Below are 22345 nucleotides of genomic sequence, written 5' to 3'. Positions count from 1 at the left end.
GATAGATTTTTATTTATTCTTAAAATTTCTCTGGTGCAGGGTATTACATGAGGGGTGGGTTGTTACGCATGTGTGAGGTCTTCGATGAGTGACTTGAAGTGGCTAGGACTGGAGTGTTGTGCAGCGTCGGTGGGTACATGGTTCCAGTCGTTCGCTGCTAGAATGAAAAATGAGTTGAAATGCGCAGTAGCGGGCGCAGATGGTGGGTATACAGGTTCATAATAACTGTTGCGGAGCGATGGCCGATCAGCAGGTACGATAATAGATCGCAGAAAAGGCAAGGGAGAGAGGGATATGCTCCCTGTTGATCTACTTGACTCAAAACTCGGATGATTAGGCTATGTATAGCTCTACTATCTATACTTTAGAGACGCTAGAATAGTGAGAATAATCTGAGAAAACAAAGGTCTGGACTCAAGATGGACTCAAGAGCTTTTAGCGGGATAATCTAAAGCAGGACCCCAATCGCGCATGCGTATTCCATTTTGGCACAAACAAACGTATGGTTCGTTAGCAGTTTTACGTGAAAAGGGCTAAACTGAAGGCTACGCCGGACATAGCCACGGTTAGCTTAGTTTGTTAGACTTGCTATATAATGCGACCAGTTGAGAACATGAGTGACTGTTATACGGATGTACCTATATTATAATACTGAAGATAACTCGAAACCGAAAAAGACGTACATATGGGCTTGGTAGGAAGCCCATTGGCCGAAAGACATTTGCGAAGTGTTCTTGCTTTTAAAGACGCTAACCAAGTTCTGTACCACTTTTTAACCGTTAATGAATCAATTTAAGGGCAATGTTATCCTGGGAGCTATAGATAGGGCACTAAAGGACGCAACCGTCTGCGAAAAGGTGAATACAGGAGCAGTTGTTCGCGGGTAGGTTATTGAAGAAGATTAGAAAAAGAAATGGTCCGAGGACGCTGCCTTGAGGAACTCCGTATATAACAGGTGCTAACGAGAAGATACGGTCATTCGCAGAGACAAACTGTTCTCTGTTTGTGAGGAAGTCGCCCAGCCAGTCAAAGACAAAGGGCTTAAGATTTAGGTGTGAAAGCTTAAAGAATAGCCGTTTACGTGGTAATTTGTCTAAGGCTTTCTCGAATTGAGGAACGGCGCGTGTATCGGAATATTGTGAACTATGCCTGAACTGATGTCATGAATAAATAACGGAAGCTGCGTCTCACAGGCGAAACCTTTCAGAAATGATGTTGCTGTGGGTGAACGAAGCCAACAGAGGTTAGAAACTTCCTTATGTGTGAATAACTGTTGTGGTCCGTTAATTTTGTGACATGATGACGTAACACCTTCCTCCGGCACTGGGATCATCTTGACCGCCTTGCAGTCTGCAGCACCAGTCCTAATGACAGACTGTCGGAAAACCTGACATAGCATGACGCTTGTACTATGGTTGGTATTCTTTAAAACCTTAGAGTTAAATTCGTTGATGCCTGCAGAAGATGACAACTTAAGGTTGTCGATTAGTTTCCTGATATCATGAGGGATGAATAGTATGCCGGGCATACTGGGGTGATTAAATTCTGGAAAATCGGGCAGTTGATCATTGGGATCAAGGGTGAATACAGAAGAAAGAGTGTCATTGAGTACATTAGGAACCTCTGCTTCCGGAAGAGGGCTATTGTGATTGTCGCATAACGAGGCAGTTTTATGGTGGCCTGGTTTAATTGTTTTACAGAATTGCTCTGGATTATTTCGCAGCATTATCGGTAATATCGTAGAAAGGAATCACTGCTTGGTTTCTACTGCAGCACGCTGAAATGCTTTTTCTGCCGCGATGTATCTTGACGAAGTGCATGCATGGTTTGAATTTTGGGTAACTAGAAAATTTCTCTTCTCTATGTTCTTTAGACGTTTTAAGTTATCACATGCGCTCTGTAACATGACAAGTTGTTATTTATTTATTAATTAGGGCGCACAATTAGGTTTTTAAATAATAGCCCGTTTGTTTCAACTGATCCACGCCGAAATTACCTAGGAACCAAGTGCGGAACTCAACTAAGTCTCTATTCAGGCTTGCATAACTCCCTTTCTCGTACAATATTAGTAATTTATTTAATTTTTAGGGTGTGGTACCTTGTAATGAATGGAACCGTGAACTATTATTTGATCAGTCAAGCCAGGTAAAATTGTTAGTGACGGGACATTATCAGAGTGTGACATTAACAAAAAATCTAGTATACGCGTGCGTTTATTAGTAAGTTTCGTTGATGCCAAGATTAGCTGCAACACCAACTATGAGGCACGTGTTGAAAAAATGCGCGTTTGTTCCTTGATCTAGATGAGAGCAGATCAAGCCAATTTATGGAAGCAAAGATCAAATCGGCGCACAATATGACTTGACGGAGTGTGGACGCAAAGCAACTCGTACGGCGGAACAACGGAGCAAGTTTCAGTGTTAGCAGTGCGTACACGGAATGTAACATGTGAATATGTAGTGTTACAAACAAAAAGAAGGCTTCAATTGACATAGCTATGTCGACCAATGAGCAACTACGGTGGGTAACCAGCATAACACCATCGCCACGCCTAATTTCACGGTCTCGCCGAAAATATGGAAATCGGGGAAGACACAGAACAGTTCACAGTCTTCAGCCGACAAATTTAGCCATGTTTCTGTAAGTGCTATTACATTAGGGTCACTTATTTCGACAAGGTGTTAAAGATAATCACGTTTTCGAAGAATACATTTAATGTATTTGTAAAGAATTGGGAAACAGGTCACACTTGTTGCCGGAGGCATTACGAGGCAGCTGTGTTTTACTTGCGATGGCTTTGCTCGCATGACCAAATACGTAGCTCGTGATATCCATAGTCAGCTTGTCGTGACGAAGATCAAAAACTTACTCTTGGAATTTGACATATTCTACATGCTTTTTGCGGGTGAGACGAATGCTGCGGCAGTAATATTCGGATATTCCGAAGCCTGATCCTCTTAGATTCCTTACTTTTTAGATTGGAAAGAATAGGATTTCTTGCTTTAAAGTTGCCAAGTATCACATAAATTGGTGTCTTTTTGCGTTTTTTGAATTTTCTGAGCCGGCAAGCGCGCTCTATGTCTGTTGACTGGATATAAATAGTACGGTTTGAACTGCAGTGCCGTGTGAACAGGCTTGTATATTAATCCCACGTTTCACGCTCTAAATCTCACAGCCCGCCTCCTCCATCCGCCCCCCCCCCCCCCCCCCAAAATACAACACTTCGTTCCTACGACGTTACATTTGTTCAATGTTGTCTATTAGTGCGGCCTTATTCGCAATATCAGCGGTATTAGGCATTGGAAGCTTGCTGATGGTGTTATGTAATATCTTCAAACAGCTTGTCATATTGGGATAGTATAGTGCGAACTAATTTCATTTCATTCAGCGAAGGCGCCTGAACAGAGCAAATGTCATCAGGTGGTGACATCTGCCGACGTTTGCGTAGCATCAGAATTTCATTTTTTTACGATGTCGCCGGCGAGTAGTAGCAGCAGTTTTAGAAAAACACACATTTATTGTCTCACAGGGACGAAGAAGCTACGTAGGCCCAAGTGCACAACGAGGGTAGCGTAACTAGAGCGCTTTGCAAACAAAGGATATGTGCTATTTACTTGCAAGAAAAGCAGATCGATGCTGAACGTAAGCTGACATCTAGATCTTAGGCTAGCAACAAGCTTGAAAAAAAGCGAAAAATAAACAAAAATATAAAGCCCACACATAGTTGCCATTCACACGCGCGTGAAACGCACTACTGGAGAAGAATGAGCAGTAAGCATGCTACTTGGAAGAGCAGGACGAGTTAGTCGAGGCCTTCGGCCTGCACTGCCGGAGCTATGTGACATCTAGCCGCGTGGCCCAGCTATATGAGGGTTCCTATAAAGCAGTACGCATCTAGACATTTGGAGCAAGTGCTGCGTATCGATCGCAGTATATTTTGTGGTACTTCCAGCCATATTTGTAACATGTCATAGAGGCGTCCATCCCTCAGGTGTTGTAAGCGCCTAGGTGCGTTGCAGTTCAAAGCCAGGACTCTGCCGCTGTCCGAGAACATCCTGCAGCCAGAGCCACGTGTCTTGTTACACGTTCAGACAATTACGCAACACAGCCCTTGAGCTTGTAAGTTGTCTTCAAACTGAAACTGGTTGATGCACATCTACATATAAATTTTCATTTGCGGGAAGACTCACATGCAAGATGGCCGACTGGCACAAAACAAACACAGGTGCAGTACAATTATTGTACTGCACCTGTGTTTTTTTAGACGCCGAACAAACGTTGACGAGCGCTTTGTCAGCGTCTAATGTACTTTCCCGGTTTTGCATGTGTACTACCATAGGCCAACATGAAATACGAACAAACCCAACCTTACGTTCTTGCAGCGTATGTGCATGTAGCATGGTCTTATATACTACATCCATGCGTTCGCATTGTTAGGGTGCTTTCCGAATCTTGCGGGGGCCAATATTTATATGAGAGTGCATTCATCTACTCTCCAGCTTTCCTCAGGGTTTAGTTCACGTGGGTGCCACCACGCGGCGTATGATACTCTTTCAGACGATAAGTTTTTGTGTATGCTATGAGCTTGCTTCTGTTTTTATTTGCTGTTTTTTCGCATTTAAATAGTAATTGGGCGTGCGGACGCTCCTGTGTCGAGGCTTCAGCGACTTCGTTCGTAGCTAAGTAGTCTTTTTTCTTCTTATTAGCTGATGTTCTTGAAGTGTTTTATTTTGCATGGAGCAGGAGCGCAAATTTTGAATTCGTGGTAAGCGTGGTAAACGTACCGGGTTTGTCTAGGTCTGGCAGGTTCCCTCGTTAGCCCTAGGTGCTAGGCGGGACCTATTTGATAGGCCTATTTAACTATCTCAGCTAGCTCTTCGAAGTGATTTGGCGGACGTGCTCGTTGAGCCTAAGGACGTAGGCCTAGCGATGAAATCAAAGAAAGGGAAGGCCGCGGGAGACGCGGAGCAAGTGCAGTGCGAAAAGTGCCTGCGCTGGTGCTCCCTCGACGAGACCAGTTTCCAGAGCTTAGCAGACGCGGAGGAGTCTAGCTTTACGTGCAGACTGTGCGAAGGGGTCAGGGAAGCAGTCCAAAAACTGGAAGGAAATTGTACAGCCAAGTTCGAGGAGCTGAAAGCAGACCTGAAGGAGGAGCGGGAGAGCCGGTTAGCTTTGCAGGTGAAAGTCGCCGAGTTGGTCAAGGTGGAAGCGGTGCAGGCCGCGCAATTAGTAGGAACTGTGGCCGAGCTTGGAGAAGAGAAGGAAAGGAGAGCAGAACTGCATAGGCGTCTCGATGCGCTTGAGACGCGCGCAGCGGAGAATGATGGGTCGGGACACCAAGCCGGCGGCAAAAGCACAGAAAGTAGGGTAGACCCTACATGCGAAGTCGGGGGCAGGGTGGCAGAGCAAGCGGTAGTCAGCTCGCCGCCACTGAATCGGCGTAGTTATAGCGAAGCAGCGCAACAAGCCCCGCGGGAGGCGACGCTGCAGCCACAGGGGCGCCAGCGAGCGCGAGGAGAGGAGGGGAACAAGCTAACCCCAAGGAATGAGCTCATAGTCAATGATAAGCACAACCTGGAAGTTAGGAGGGAGGGAAAGAATGCCCTAGTACTTATCGGTGGTGATTCAAATATGAGGAGGTGCAAAAGAGCTATAATGGAGCGTGCAAAGGGTGATAAGCGGGCAGCAGTCGGGACGTTCCCAAGCAGGACAATGGACGCAGTACTGAAGGAAACAAAAAGCGAGCTTTCTGAAAATGTTCCAGAGCGCAATTTGGTAGTGGTAGCGGCGGGGCTGAATGATGTGTTGAATGGTGAAGCTGCAAAAGTAGTGGAAAGATTAGCGGAGGGAGTTGACGATTTAAGGGCGATAGCACAGCAAGTCCAGATCGTGGTATGCACAGTGCCGGAGGTGCAAGGAAGGAACGGAGCAATTGCCAAGGACGTTGTGGCTGTAAATTGTGAAATAAGAAAGCTAAGCCAGGAGAAATGATTTCAAGTGGCAGACATAAACAGAGAAGTGCATAGAGCAGGCTTTGGCGGAGCCTTTACACGAAATGGCACCCACTTTAATGGAAGGCTAGGAGGGCAGTAGCTTTTTTAGGAGGTCCGCTGCGCCTCAGGGCGTAGGGGTAGGTAGAAACAGTGTAGAAAGTGCAACAAAAGAGGCTGACGCCAATAAAATGGCCACTAGTTGGTCCGGGAAGAAAACTACAAATAAATTCAACACCAGGATCAGGTACATAAGCATGCAAGGCGGTAGAAAGAGAGTGAGGTGGTTAGAAATAGCACAGCAGTTAAACGACGAAGAAGTAGGTGTATACACGCTATGCGAAACACACCTCAGGGATCTGGAAGACCCACCGCTTATTGAAGGCTACCGTCTGGGAAGAGAGCAATACAACAACAACGGAGAGGAAGGGAGGAGGAGTAGGTATGCTCATACACCAAGGAACAAATTGGCAAAGAATAAAGTTAACTTGCAAAGAAAATGTCTGGGTATCAGGTACAATTGCCGGTAAAAAAGGCATGGCTAGGAGTAGTTTATTTAGGGACAGGGGACAAATACAGGCAAGAGAACAAAGATCTAGTGAAGTGTCTCGATGACGATATAAAGCAGTTTAGAGAAGGTGCCGATATTTGTCTGCTGGGTGACATGAATGGCCACATCGAGGATCTGGATGGATACAAATATTGTAATGGGAAGTTGATGCTAGACTACTGTGAACGACACAACCTAGTTATAGTAAATAGAAAAACTAAGTGTGAGGGACAAATCACGTGGGAGTCCCGTAACAGACAAACTACCATTGACTACTGCTTAATGTCGCAGGGATTGTATAGAAAGCTAGCAATAATGGAAATAGACGAAGAGGGGAAGTACAGCCTCGGAAGTGATCATAAACGTATTAGTCTACAGTTGGGAGCCCTACTCAAAAGAGAAATACAGGCAAGCCAAAAAGAGTACGTAAAATTAAATGACGCGCAAATAGTGCAAATAGCGGCTGGCATAGAGGAAGCAATAAAGAAACATCCCATGAAAAGGTGGGATTATAATCAGTTAGAACTACTCAGTACAAAAACAAAAGAGGTAAAAGGAGTAAACCGCTGGAGAGGAAAGGGGAAGCCACGAAGTTGGTGGAATAAGGAAATTAGAGAGGCCATCGAACAACGACGGTGGGCATCTTGGGAACACAGAGAAGCAAAGAGGGCACAGTTATCTGAAGAGGAAATAGGCCAAAAATGGGAATATTATTGACAAAAGAAACAACAAGTGCAGGTCCTCGTCCAGGCTAAAATAAAGCAGTCCTCTGATCGCTGGCTGACTGAAGTTCGCGATGCAACTAAAGGGGGGTCAAGAAAATTCTGGAACCATATAAGCTGGCTGGGTAAAGCTAATCCTAGAAAAGAGGAACAGATTCACGATGCCGAAGGAAATTGTTTAGAGGGAGATGACGCTGTAAACTACATTGGTTCAGTTATAGCAGAGTCATTTAGGAAAGACGATAGGGTAATCGCCCCAGGTGAGGGAGCAACACAGAATAGCATAATAGAAAACAGCTTAGAATTGACCAATCTTAACTGGAAAAAGGCGGAAGCAAGTGTTCCAAAATGCACATCCGCGGGGATAGACGAAATTCCAATCAAGTTAATTAATGAACTTGGCCCAAGAAGCAAGGAAACGCTGATAAAAGCATTGGAGGCAGTCTTAACAAATAAGCAAATTCCGCACAGCTGGAAACAGAGTAAAATGAATTTGATTTATAAAGGGAAAGGTGATAAGAAGAACATAAAATATTTCCGACCAATTACGATAACATCAGTTATATATAGGCTGCCGATGCAGGCGGTGAAATTAAAAATGCAGTCATGGGTAGAAAGTAATGGAATACTTGGAGAACTTCAGAACTGGTTCAGAAGTGGTAGGCGCTTAGATGATCGCCTGTTCGTGCTTACCCAGTGCATAGAAGTAGCTAAGGCGGAAAATAGACCTTTGTATTTAGCCTTCCTGGACATAAGTGGTGCATACGACAATGTGAACAGGGAACTCCTGTGAAACATATTAAAAGCTGAAGGTATCGGTAATGAGACAATTGATTTTCTACAGGAACTATATCGAGAAAATAATGTTGAAATAACATGGGAAGAAATCAAGAGTACGACAACTGTCGAGGTTCACAAAGGATTAAGGCAAGGTTGTCCTCTATCGCCGCTGCTGTTCATGCTTTATATGTTAAGCATGGAGAGAAGGTTACAACGAAGCAATCTAGGGTGTAATCTGTCGTACAGATTAGGCGAAAAGGTTGTCGAGCAACGACTACCAGGTTTAATGTATGCGGACGATATTGTACTGTTAGCAGATAGCCAGGAAGATTTGCGAACCCTGGTTAATTACTGTGGGGACGAAGGAGACAGTTTAGGTTTTAGGTTTAGTGCAGCTAAGTCCGGTGGGATGTTTTTCAACGATACAACTGATCAGGAGCTTACAATACAAGACCACGAAATACCCCGAGTGGCCGAATACAAGTATCTCGGGGTATGGATAAACAAAGGGCAGATGTACACGGAAAAGCACGAACAGTCTCTAATAGCAAAAGGGCGAAGAGATGCCGGGATAATGAAACATAAGGCATTGTGGGGTTACAACAGGTATGAGGTACTGAGAGGCATTTGGAAGAGAGTAATGGTGCCGGGGCTTACTTTCGGGAATGCGCTCCTGTGTTTAAGGGCAGAGGTTCAGTCGAGACTAGAAGTAAATCAGAGAGCTGTGGGAAGGTTAGCACTAGGTGCCCACGGGAAAACCACAAACGAAGCAGTACAGGGAGATATGGGCTGGGCATCATTCGAAGCACGGGAAGCTCAGAGTAAAATCCTATACGAAAAACGTCTGAGGAAATTGGATGATAACAGGTGGGCAGCTAAGGTGTTTAAATACCTATACAGAAAGAGCGTTGACTCACAATGGCGGAAAAGAACTAGGAAGCTAACCAGTAAGTGTGACAGACACGAGGACGAAAAGGACAGAGCAATAAACGACAGGTTAAAAATGCGGAAGGTATAAATTGGATAAATTCAATGGAAAACAAGCATAGTGTAGAACTATATCGATACTGGAAAGAGCAGATCAGGAAGGAAGCGTTTTATGATAACTCAAGAGGCAGTGCCCTACTCTTTGAAGCTAGATCAGGATGTCTTAGAACGCGGGGCTATAAAAAGAAATTTAACGAAGAAGCAGACACATGTACTGAGTGTGGTAAATATGTAGAAATAATGGAACACCTCATATTAAAATGTGATGGTATAAATCCCGATGTCGATGCGGCCACAGTCACCCTTCCTGAGGCCCTAGAGTTCAGAGATAATGATAGTCATGTAAATATATGTGCGGTGGAAATTAGCAAAAGGCGATTGGAGGATTGGTGGCTCAAAAGCAGAGAGGTGACATAAGGTTAAAAGGGTAGGAAGACGTATTTAAAGAAAATCGAGAAATTCAATAACACACAACACAGATAAAAATAAAAGGCAAAATAAAAATCTGAGCATGGTGGCAACTGCCATCGCCCCGTTTAAAAGGGGACTCTCCTACCTTCCATGCATCCATCCATCCATCCATCCATCCATCCATCCATATATCCATCCATCCATCCATCCATCCATCCATCCATCCATCCATCCATCCATCCATCCATCCATCCATCCATCCATCCATCCATCCATCCATCCATCCATCCATCCATCCATCCAGACTTTCGAAGGTGACGTATTCATGACGTCAACGAAGCAAAATGAAAGGATTGAAAGCTTCCGCATACCCTGAACTTCTTGAGAAAGCTTGTGCCGCTGTCGTTATCACTGGTATATATATATACATATATAAATATATATAAATATATATATCAATATATATATATATATATATATATATATATATATATATATATATATATATATATAGTCACGTGGTGGTGACGTTGAAGAACACAGTAGCAATGCTGCGAAGGACAAAACGAACTTCACCGGCCGTGGTTGCTCAGCGGCTATGGTGTTGGGCTGCTGAGCACGAGGTCGCGGGATCGAATCCCGGCCACGGCGGCCGCATTTCGATGGGGGCGAAAACACCCGTGACTTTAGATTTAGGTGCACGTTAAAGAACCCCAGGTGGTCAAAAATTTCCGGAGTTCCCCACTACGGCGTGCCTCATAATCAGAAAGTGGTTTTGGCACGTAAAACCCCATAATTTATTTTTTTTAAACTAACTTCTATTGGGCAAACCTGTGCCCACAAAAACAGGCAATACTTATAGCACAATGTTAGCGGCGAACATGGTCGGCGATCGTCGAAAATCTGATCAGAGCGTCGGCTTTTACACAGTAGTCGTCGAATGTTCCAGACTAATCTTTGGGATCCGCGTGCCTTCCAAAAAGTTCTACACCATTCGCGTCACGCGATGAAATCAGAGAACACGAGGTTCGGCGACAACAGACACCGGATAGAAGCATCGATAATTTTCCAGAAACTTCGGATACATGCAGGCGCGTCCCGCGCTATGCGATAAGATTTGTTAGGCAGCGAAACGTGGTCACCCGATAAATATAAGTACATGTCTCAGTATGCCCCTCCTTAAAAGCATCGACCCTATGCTGCAAACAAACGAAAGTAATAAAGAAAAGCACTAGTAGCGAAGAAATCAACAAAATAAGGAAGTTCGTCAGCGTCCGTAGAAGGGTTTAAGGCGCACCACGTGGACCACTTCAGGTCGTGCCCGGCGCCGCTGTGAATGCGAAATACTGCCTGGCACGACCTCATAGTCCAGTGCGCAAATACGTCGGATGACCTTGTAGGGTCCGAAATAGCGTCGCAATAGTTTCTCACTCAGTCCTCGTCGGCGTATCGGGGTCCATACCCAAACACGGTCGCCGGGCTATTACTCGACGAAGCGTCGTCGGAGGTTGTAGTGTCGGCTGTCGGTACGCTGCTGGTTTTTGATCCGAAGGCGGGCGAGCTGTCGGGCTTCTTCGGCGCGCTGGAGGTAGGTAGCGACGTCAAGATTCTCCTCGTCAGTGACGTGCGGCAGCATGGCGTCGAGCGTCGTCATCGGGTTCCTGCCGTAAACCAGCCTAAACGGCGTGATCTGTGTTGTTTGTTGCACCGCCGTGTTGTTAGCGAATGTTACGTACGGCAGCACGGCATCCCAGGCCTTGTGTTCGACGTAGTCCTACATTGCTAGCATGTCGGCGAGGGTCTTGTTCAGGCGCTGCGTGAGACCATTAGTCTGCGGGTGGTAGGCAGTTGTCCTCCTGTGGCTTGTCTGGCTGTATTGCAGAATGGCTTGGGTGAGCTCTGCTGTAAAAGCCGTTCCTCTGTCGATGATGAGGACTTCTGAGGCAACATGTCGCAGTAGGATGTGCTGGACTTAAAATTTCGCCACTTCGGCTGCGCTGCCTTTCGGTAGAGCTTTAGTTTCCGCGAAGTGGGTGAGATAGTCCGTCGCCACGACGATCCACTTATTCCCCGATGTTGACGTCGGAAACGGCCCCAACAAATCCCTCCCAATCTTCTGGAATGGTCGACGAGGAGGTTCGATCGGCTGTAGTAATCCTGCTGGCCTTGTTGGTGGTGTCCTGCGTCGCTGACAGTCTCGGCATGTCTTGACGTAACGGGTGACATCGGCGCTCTGACGCGGCCAGGAATATCTTTCCTGTATCCTCGACAGCATCCGGCAGAATCCGAGGTGCCCAGCGGTTGGATCGTCGTGTAGAGCGTGCAGTACACCTGCACGCAGCGCTGACGGTACAACAAGAAGGTAGCTGGCGCGGACTGGGGAGAAGTTCTTCATGAGCAGGTTATTTTGTAGCGTGAACGAAGACAACCCGCGCTTAAATGCCGTAGGGACAACGTCGGTATTCTGTTCGAAATACTTGACGAGGCCTTTTAGCTCCGGGTCTGCTCGCTGCTGTTTAGTGAAGTCTTCCGCGCTTATTATTCCAAGGAACGCTTCGTTGTCCTCGTCGTCTTGCGGCGGGGGAACGATGGGGGTGCGTGATAAGCAGTCGGCGTCAGATTGTTTTCTTCCGGACTTGTATATTACGGTGACGTCATATTCTTGCTATCTGAGGCTCCACAGCGCCGGCCGTCCTGAAGGGTGCTTCAAGTTAGCTAGCCAACACAACTCGTGAGGGTCGCTGACGACTTTGAATGGCCTGCCATATAAGTAAGGGCGGAATTTTGCTGTAGCCCAAATGATGGCGAGGCATTCCTTTTCAGTCGTAGAATAATTGCCTTCCGCTTTCGACAGCGACCGGCTAGCATAAGATATCACCCGCTGAAGTCCGTCTTTCCTCTGGACTAGGATGGCACCGAGGCCTAGGCTACTGGCGTCAGTGTGGATTTCAGTATCGGCGTACTCGTCGAAGTGTGCTAGTACTGGGGGCGACTGCATGCGTCGTTTGAGTTCTTGAAATGCGTCGGACTGCGGTGTTTCCCACTTGAACTCGGCATCACATTTCGTTAGATGTGTTAGCAGCTCCGCGATGCGTGAAAAGTCCTTGACAAAGCGCCTATTCTAGGCACACATGCCAAGGAATCTGCGCACTGCCTTCTTGTCCATTGGTTGCGGGAACTCTGCGATGGCAGATGTCTTCTGCTGGTCGGGGCGTACTCCAGATTTGCTGATGACGTGGCCTAAATATAGAAGCTCATCGTACACGAAGCGACACTTTTCCGGTTCAGAGTGAGCCCTGATGACTTGACGGCCTCTAATAATGTCGCAAGGCGCCTAAGGTGATCGTCGAAATTTCCGGCGAAGACAACGACGTCATCCACGTAAACAAGACAGGTCTGCCACCTTAATCCTGCTAAAACCGTGTCCATCACGCGCTGGAACGTTGCAGGCGCCGAGGAGGGTCCAAATGGCATAACCTTGAACTCAGAGGCCGTCTGGCGTGATGAAGGCGGTCTTTTCGCGGTCCCTTTCGTCGACTTCTATTTGCCAGTAGCCAGACTTGAGGTCCATCGATGAGAAGTATTTAGCATTGGAGAGACGATGCAATACATCGTCTATCTGTGGGAGGGGGTATGCGTGTTTTTTCGTGATTTTGTTCAGTCGACGATAATCGACGCAGAAACGTAAGGTGAAGTCCTTTTTCTTCACCAAAACAACTGGGGACGCTCACGGGCTTTTCGGTGGCTGGATGATGTGGTCGCGCAGCATTTCGTTGACTTGTTGTCTTATAGCTTCGCGTTCTCGCGTCGAAACTCGGTAAGGGCCCTGGCGGAGTGCTCGAATGCACTCATCGGTTATTATGCGATGCTTTGCGACTGGTGTTTGTCGAATCCTCGATGACGCCGAAAAGCAGTCTTTGTATCGTGAAACAGACTTCTGAGCTGTTGCTGCTTAATCACGGGAAGACTTCGATTTATGTCGAAGTCTGGCTCGGGAGCTACGGTCTTCACGGTAGATGCGACAGAATCCTAGAGGACAAACGCATCGCTGGCTTCCTGAATTTCCTCGATGTATGCGATCGTCGTGTCCTTGTTGATGTGCTTGAACTCCTGGCTGAAGTTTGTCAGCAACACTTTCGTGTTTCCTCCATGAAGTCGAGCGATCCCTCTTGCGACGCAAATTTAACGGTCGAGCAGTAGACGCTGGGTGCCTTCGATGGCGCCTTCTACGTCAGCGGGTGTTTCGGTGCCGACCGAAATAACAATGCTGGAGCGAAGGGGGATGCTCAGTGATCTTCGAGCACACTCAAGGCGTGGTGACTGCGGGGGCTCTCGGGCGGTATCGCTTGATCTTCCGACAGCGTTATTGACTTCTACATCAGGTCGATGATTGCGCCGTGTTGGTTCAGGAAGTCCATGCCGAGAATGATGTCGCGTGAACATTGTTGGAGGATAACGAAGGTGGCAGGGCAAGTCCGGTCATGAATGGTAATTCTTGCCATGCAGACTCCACTCGGCGTGATGAGGTGTCCTCCAGCGCTCCGAATTAATGAGCCTTCCCATGCAGTCTTAACGTTCTTCAATTGGGCTGCGATGGGTCCACTTATGACGGAGTAATCGGCTCCTGTGTCTGCTAAGGCGGCGACTGCGTGGAGAAGCACGTCGAGGTCGGTGGTTGTTTGTCTTGCGTTACATTTAGGCCTTGGCGTCCGATCACGGCTGCGTCGCGTTGACCTGTGGTCGGTACGTGGCTTCGTCAGGTGGTCTTTCGTCAGCGTGTTCTTTCCTGCCAGACTTCGTCGAGACTGCGGTGTGTCGTCGTTGTTGAAGTTGAGGTTTATTTTCTTTCAAAGATTAAAGAGGGAACTGCGACAAAAGGCGGTAAAGCCTGACGAGGTTACAGGTCCCCAAAACAGTCGTTACTGCAGTGAGCGACACAGAAATAAATATTAACATAGTATGATAGTGAACAAAACACACTGCCTCAAACACATTGCATCATAGTATAATAGTGAACAAACTACATTTCATGAAACGACTGTATTGCCATGAAAAATATTACTTTTAATACAAAGACAGTGCACCATAAATCAAAGGCAGTGTATAAACATGGCATGAGGACGATAAAGAATACACACACAAACAACTTGATACGAAAACAAGAGATGCTTCGCTAAGTAAAAAAACTGAAAAAATATTGAGTCAGGGCTAATTAGTGACTTTTTTATGTCTATTTTAAACTTGTTCTTCGGGAGATCAAACATGACGCTTAAAGATGGGTAATTGAAAACAACTGTAATCTGGTAATCGAGCTTTTGTTTGCCGTAATTTGTCCTCGTTCGCCGAGATAGTCTTTTCGGCGTCTTCGTTGGCGGCGGAGGATCTTGGTCAGTTCGACGAACAGCAACCGCAGCTCCATCGGTTGCTGCTTTTAGTTTCCGGATATGGGTTGACAGACTGGCCCCGGGCTGGGCCAGTGTATGGTCGGCGCTGCGGCGACAGGTGGCGGCCTGGCGACGGCACACGTGACAGTCGTCGACGGCTCCTCTGAGTAGCGGCGAGGTAGTCGGCGATATCGCGAGGTCGTTCTCCTATCTGTGGTCGTGGCGCGTTAATGGTGAACCCTCGGAGTCCCATCTCCCGGTATGGGCATCGGCGGTAGTTGTGGCCCGCTTCGCCGCAGTGGTAGCAGAGCGGACGGTGGTCGGGGGTGCGCCAAATGTCCGTCTTCCTCGCGTAGGTGTGCTGGGCGACGGGTGGTCGTGCTGGCGGGTGGCGGACGACGGAATTGCGTCGTTACAGGGCCCTGGCGCGGTGGCGGAGGGGGACATTGACGGCGTGCGACGGCGGCGTAAGTCAGCGTTTCTCGCTGGGGCTGCGGTTGGTCCGTAGTCCGGTTGGTCCGTAAATCGCCTGTAGTACGCACACATGCCATGACATCTACGCACTGCCTTCTTGTCGATGGGCTGCGGGAACTTTGCGATGGCAGCTGTCTTCTGCGGGTCGGGGCGGACTCCAGACTTGCTGATAACGTGGCCTAGGAAAAGAAGCTCATCGTAGGCGAAGCGGCACTTTTCTGGCTTTAGAGTGAGCCCTGATGACTTGATGGCCTCGAGTACTGTTGCAAGCCGCCTAAGGTGATCGTCAAAATTTTCGGCGAACACAACGACGTCATCCAAGTAAACGAGACAGGTCTGCCATTTCAATCCTGCTAAAACCGTGTCCGTCACGTGCTGGAACGTTGCAGGTGCCGAGCACCGTCCAAACGGCATAACCTTGAACTCGTAGAGGCCGTCTGCAGTGATGAAGACGGTCTGCTCGCGATCTCTTTCGTCGACTTCTATTTGCCAATAGCCAGACTTGAGGTCCATTGCCGAGAAGTATTAAGCGTTGCAGAGCCGATCCAATGCGTCGTCTATCTGAGGCAGTGGGTATACATCCTGCTTCGTGATCTTCTTCAGTCGATGATAGTCGACGCAGAAACGTAGGGTTCCGTCCTTTTTCTTTACGAGGACAACAGGGGATGCCCATGGGCTTTTCGATGGCTGGATGGTGTCCTCGCTCAGCATTTCGTCGACTTGCTCTCTTATAGCTTCATGTTCTCGCGGGGAAACTCGGGAACGGCTCTGGCAGAGTGGTCGAGCGCACTCCTCAGTGATTATGCGATGCTTGGCGACTGGCGTTTTGGAGTCCTCGATGACGTAGAAAAACAGCCTTTGTATCGTCGGAGCGGACTTCTGAGCTGTTTTTGCTTAATCACGGGAAGACTTGGAATAATGTCGTAGTCTGGTTCGGCAACCATGGTCGTCGGCGTAGATGCGGTACAATCCGAGAGGGCAAACGCATTACTGGTTTCCAGAATTTCCTCGATGTGCGCGATCGTCGTGCTCTTGTTGATGTGCTTGAACTCCTGGCTGAAGTTTGTCAGCAACACTTCAGTTTCCCCTCCATGCAGTCGTGCGATCCCTCTTGCGACGCAAATTTCACGGTCTAGCAGTAGACCTTGGTCGCCTTCGTTGACGCCTTCTACATTAGCGGGTGTTTTGGTGCCGACCGAAATAACAATGCTGGAGCGAAGCAGGATGCTCACTTGATCTTCGAGCACGCTCAAGGCGTGGTGACAACGAGGGCTCTCCGGCGGTATCGCTTTATCTTCCGACAGCGTTATTGACTTCGACTTCAGGTCGATGATTGCGCCGTGTTGGTTCAGGAAGTCCATACCGAAAATGACGTCTGGTGAACACTGTTGGAGGATAACGAAGGTGGCAGGGTAAATCCGGTCATGAATGGTTATTCTTGCCATGCAGATTCCAGTCGGCGTGATGAGGTGTCCTCCTGCGGTTCGAATTTGAGGGCCATCCCATGTGGTCTTAACTTTCTTCAACTAGGCGGCGATGTGTCCACTCATTACGGAGTAATCAGCCCCTGTGTCCACTAAGGCGGTAACTGCGTGGCCGTCGAGAAGCACGTCGACGTCGGTGGTTCCTTGTCTTGCGTTACAGTTAGGTCTTGGCGTCGGATCACGGCTGTGTCGCGTTGACTTGTTGCTGGTATGGGACGTCGTCAGGTCGTCTTTCGTCGTCGTATTCTTTGCTTTCCCATTTCGTCTGGCCGGCGGCGTGTCGTTAAGTCGTCGAGGTAGTTTCTTCGGCGTCTTCAGCGGCGGCGGAGGATCTTCGTCAGTTCGATGAACAGCAACCGCACCTCCATCGGTTGGTGCTTTTAGATTTCCGGATATGGGCTCGCTGACCGGCCCCGGGCTGGGCCAGTGTATGCACGGCGCTGCGGCGACAGGTAGCGGCCTGGTGACGGTGAACGGGACGGTCGTTGAGAGTTGTACTGAGTGGCGGTTAGGTAATCGGCGATGTCACGTGGGTGCTCCCCAAGCTGCGGACGCTGCGCGTTGACGGCGAACCCTCTCAGTCCCAAGTCCCGGTATGGGCATCGGCGGTACACATGGCCGGCTTCCTCGCAGTGGTAGCAGAGCGGGCGGTGGTCAGGAGCGCGCCAAACGTCTGTCTTCCTCGGGTAGCTGCGCTGGGTGATGGGTGGGCGTGCTGAGGGGCGGCGGCAGTTGTAGACGGAATTGCGGCGTGACAGGGCCCTGGCGCGGTCGTGGAGGGGGACCTTGACGGCGGGCGACGGCGGCGTAGGTCATCGCTTCTGGCTGGGGCTGCGATGATCGTGACAGTACCCCGGGAACTCCGAGCGATCGCTGGACTTCTTTGACAATTTCGGCGATTGAGGCCACTTGAGGTTGCGATGAAAGGAAGATCTGATGCTCCTCTCGTACGACTGCCCGGATGGTCTCGCGCAGGTCGTTGGTGGCCACTGATTGAACGCCGGCGTAGCTTGTTGGCTTGGTGCGGTGGTCGAATGGGCGGTTCTGCAATTCCAGTGTCTTCTCGATGTTCGTCGTCTCACGAAGAAACTCGTCGACGGTCTTCGGTGGGCTTCTTACCATTCCGGCGAAAAGTTCCTCCTTTACACCACGCATCAGTAGGCGGACTTTCTTCTCCTCTGACATGTCCGGGTCGGCGTGGCGGAACAGACCGGTCATGTCCTCAGTGAAGATGGCGATTGTCTCATTCGGTTGCTGCGCTCGGGTCTCCAGTAGAGCTGGGCTCGCTCTTTTCGCACGACACTTGTAAATGTTTGCAGGAAGCCGCTTCGGAACAGGTCCCACGTCGTCTAGGTGGCTTCTCGATTCTCGAACCACGTCCTGGCGGCGTCCTCCAATGCAAAATAGACATGTCGCAGCTTGTCGTCGCTTGCTCAGCTGTTAAACGTAGCGACCCTCTCATACGTTTCCAGCCAGCTTTCCGGGTCCTCAAATGTGGAACCGCGGAACGTTGGTGGTTCCCTGGGCTGTTGCAGCACGATGGGGGACGCTGGGGCTGCCGTTGGGGTTGCCTTGGCCACAATCTTCTTGGTCTTCCCAGGTAGAAGTCCGTGCTCAGGGGGCAGCTGTTGATGACGGCGGCTTGCTCGATGGTCCGGGACTACGTTTGTGTTCTACCCGCCGTGGTTGCTCAGTGGCTATGGTGTTGGGCTGCTGAGCACGAGGTCGCGGGATCGAATCCCGGGCACGGCGGCCGCATTTCGATGGGGGCGAAATGCGAAAACACCCGTGTACTTAGATTTAGGCGCACGTTAAACAACTCCAGGTGGTCGAAATTTCCAGAGTCCTGCACTACGGCGTCCCTCATAATCAGGAAGTGGTTATGGCACGTAAAACCCCATAATTTTTTTTTACGTTGTGTTCTCTTTGCGGTCCGGGCTTGATTACGGCTTGTCGGGGGCGTCCGGTACATGAACGTAAAGCACCTCCACCAGATGTCACGTGGTGGTGACGTTGGAGAACACAGTAGCAATACGCAGTACTGTGAAAGACAGAACTAACTTTTATTCGGCGAACCTGGCCACAATTATAGCACAACGATAGTGGCGAACACGGTCGGCGATTGTCGAAAATATGATAAGCGGGTCAAGCGCGTCGGCATTTATAGAGCAGTCGTCGAATGTTCCAGACTAATCGTTCGGACCCGCGTGCCTTCCACAAAGTTCTACACTATTCGCGTCAGGTGATGAAATCAGATAACATAACGTTCGGCGACAACAGATAGCGGATAGAAGCATCGATAACTTTCCAGTAACTTCGGATACATACAGGCGCGTCCCACGCTGTCTGATTACATTTGTTAGGCTGCGAAACGTGGTTGCCCGATAAAGATGAGTACACGGGTCAATATCTGCATCTGACATTTGTATGAAGTTACGCCACTGGACGTTATTTGACAAAAACTACTCCACATATTCTATGCACAGGAAACCCATTTACAATCAACCGAGATGCAATGCAAGTAGAATGAAGGTACACGAAGCTATATATATACGTTTTAATCACGAACTAATTCATTCAAACATGGGAATGAGTTTGTCTAATTTATGCCGTGAAGTGTCGTCAAGTATGATGTTGTTTTGCAGAATATTGAGATAATCTGATAGATTATGTCAGTGACTAGTTACCGTATGTTGTGCGGCAGAAAGGTACACACCATGTCATTTTGTTCCGTGTATTGTAGGATAGAATCGAACGAGTCAGGTTGAGACTTGATAAAAGGAACTCATTCTTAGTGAAAACAGCGTTTTTATACACATAGAACAAATTGAATGGGAATAATTCTGATGTTGTCATGATATTAAACCTTGTAGTGTAGGGACCCGTATGGGTACACCATGGTACATTAGCTATTAGTCTAATTGCTCGTTTTCGAGCCATTAAAATTTTCATTCGGTTCTGCTTGGTTGTTGTCCCCCAGACCATGAGACAATAAGTGATATGTGGCAGTATAAATGCATTGTAAATAAATATTTTGCTTTAGGTGGAAGTGTGTGCCTCTGGCGACATATGATGCCATTAATCCTGTTTATTTTTGCGCAGATATTCTGAATATGTTTATCCCTATTAAGAGACTAGGTAAAAGCAATAACAAGACTGCCACGACCTCAATTTTTTTTTGCTATCCTAAGGGAGAGATTTGCACGCACCGTTCTGTTTTTAGCTCTGAATAATATTGCTTTCGTCTTGGTAATGTTTACTTTTAGGAAATTCTTAAAAGACCATTGACGCAGGAAGTCTAAGATCTGATTGCCGAGTGCTAGTAGGTGAGTTTCTGTATTACTTGAGCAAAGCATTGCGAGGTCGTCTGCATACGCTATTATGTGTGTGGAAAGAGGAGCAAAAAATATATCATTAATGTAGATATTAAACAATAGTGGCCCCAGAATGCTGCCTTGGGGTACGCCAGAGAGGATAGGTTGTGAGTTTGATATATCGTGATTAAGGGATACCATTTGTTTACGATATTTAAAATATGATTGAAATAATGATAAGCTCATTCCTCTAATTCCATAGTAATTGAGTTTGTGTTCCAGTAAATCGTGATTAAGCAAGTCAAATGCTTTTGAAAAATCAACAAATATTCCGAGTACAAGGAGCTTTTCCTGAAACGCATTCATTATTATCTCTTTTTGCTTAACTAGTGCCATTTTCGTGGACCTTTGTTTTCTGAAACCGAATTCACTGTCTGATAAAACTAAATGTTTAACTAGAAAATTATGAATTCTCATGCAAATAATCTTTTCCAGACCTTTGGATAATATCAGAAGAATTGAAATAGGCCTGTAATTAGCCATATTCGAGGTAACACTACCTTTGTGAATGACGGCCATTTTTGCTACCTGCATTTCGCTTGGAAAGACGCCAGATGCTAAAGCTAGGTTATAGATAGTCAACTACAAACTTGAAGGGTTTTACCTGAAAGCCTTCTTTATCTTCAGCTCTGCTATTTCTTAGATTTCTAAACACTGTCATGAATTCGTTTTGATGTGTAGTATACATGAACAGGGATTCCGGAATACATGGCGTGTTAAATGCGTAACCCACAGTTGTGTCAGATGGAGAGCATAATGTTTTGGTTACACGAAGAAATAAATTATTAAATTCACATCATAGTTTTTCCCCACTTATTGGTATACCACCTTTCATTATTGTCGTAATAATTGTTTTTGAGGTGCGATTTAGTAATTTGTTCAATTGATCCCGCTGGTTGTGTAGATTTCTTTTGAATCCCTCGGAAAATGCATTACTAAAATACATTAACTTGACAGTTCTTAGTTCTCGATCTAGCTGGTTTCGGTATTTTTTATATTTCTGAAGCTTGGAAGGCTGGCGTGATTTTATGAACTGAGCAAAATTTTTCTCTTTTGTCTTTATTTTGCGCAGCAGTTCCTGTGTAACCCACGGCTGCTTAGGATTGCGTTTGCGCGGACGAACTTGTGGAAAATATTTGTCATAGACAGTTTTTATTTTGAAGAAAAATGCATTACACGCCTCATTCACGTCTTTTAAAGATAGCACATCGTCCCAAATTGTTTCATATAGCATCCAACGAAAACGGTCAATTGTGGTGATATCAATGTGTCAAAAATGTGGAGAGGGTGCTGCGGGAACTCGATAAGGGCGTTCAGCTGGGACAAAGGCAAACACCGGGAGTTGGTCAATTAAGTCGGACAGTACAGTGTCAGCTCCTTTCTTTCACATTTTTCTGCGTTCATGATTACAATATCGTTGGGAGGAAGATGTGGAGCACGGGATGCGTGTAGGTACTTCGATAAGATTGAAAAAGCCATAGGCATCTAGTAGGCTTATGAATTCTCGTTGTGGCGCTGAATCCCATGACCTATCAATATTCAGATCACCCAATAAATATAACACATGCTGGTTTACTGTTACCTAATCAAACAGGCTTTCGAGAACGTCTAGGCAGCCTCTCAAATTTCCACCAGGAGGACGGTATAGAACGGTGAAAAGAACGGCTCCTACTGTCAGTATTTCAATATCTGGGGTAGAAACTGTGAATGGTTTGTTTTCTACTGAAGCTAGTGTGCTCAATATCTGTAACGACGCTCCGCCCCCTCGGCGCCCCGGTCTGTTGACAACAATATGTGTATAGTTACTTAGAACTAAATAGTTGGCGGCATCATGATACCAGGTCTCGGTAAACATAATTACATCAAAAGAAAATTTGAAAACAGAAAAAAAGGGCTTCTATTTCATCAACTTTGTTGTTTATTTTACGGCAGTTCACGTGAAATAGTTTTACGGCATTTGTGCCGACTAGCTTGTTTAACTGTGCTGGAGCAAGCAGGTGATAGCAATCCATGATGAAGGATAACTTCTTAGATCATCTTGGCCACGTCACTGCTATTCGTTATCTTTAGCAGCGTGCTGTTTTCAGATTTCCATGCACAGATCTCGCCTCCACGCGCCCAGTCAAAACTTCCAGTTTGATTCGTGCTTCTTACTGACAGCCGTTATTCTTAATGACAGCCGTCGTTTA

The 22345-nt window shown here is 47.3% G+C and overlaps 1 protein-coding gene across 1 annotated transcript in view; it reads left to right on the top strand.

Moving 5' to 3' along the window:
* The window catches only part of LOC139047104 (ATP-binding cassette sub-family C member 2-like), a 628131-nt gene that overhangs the window by 189298 nt on the left and 416488 nt on the right, over positions 1–22345 (top strand). The gene's annotated exons all lie outside the window — the stretch shown is intronic.

This window comes from Dermacentor albipictus, chromosome 6 (genome assembly GCF_038994185.2).
Source record: "Dermacentor albipictus isolate Rhodes 1998 colony chromosome 6, USDA_Dalb.pri_finalv2, whole genome shotgun sequence".
Classification (NCBI taxonomy): Eukaryota; Metazoa; Arthropoda; class Arachnida; order Ixodida; family Ixodidae; genus Dermacentor; species Dermacentor albipictus.
The sequence above is the reverse complement of the archived record's forward strand: the minus strand, read 5'-3'. Positions and strand labels throughout refer to the sequence as shown.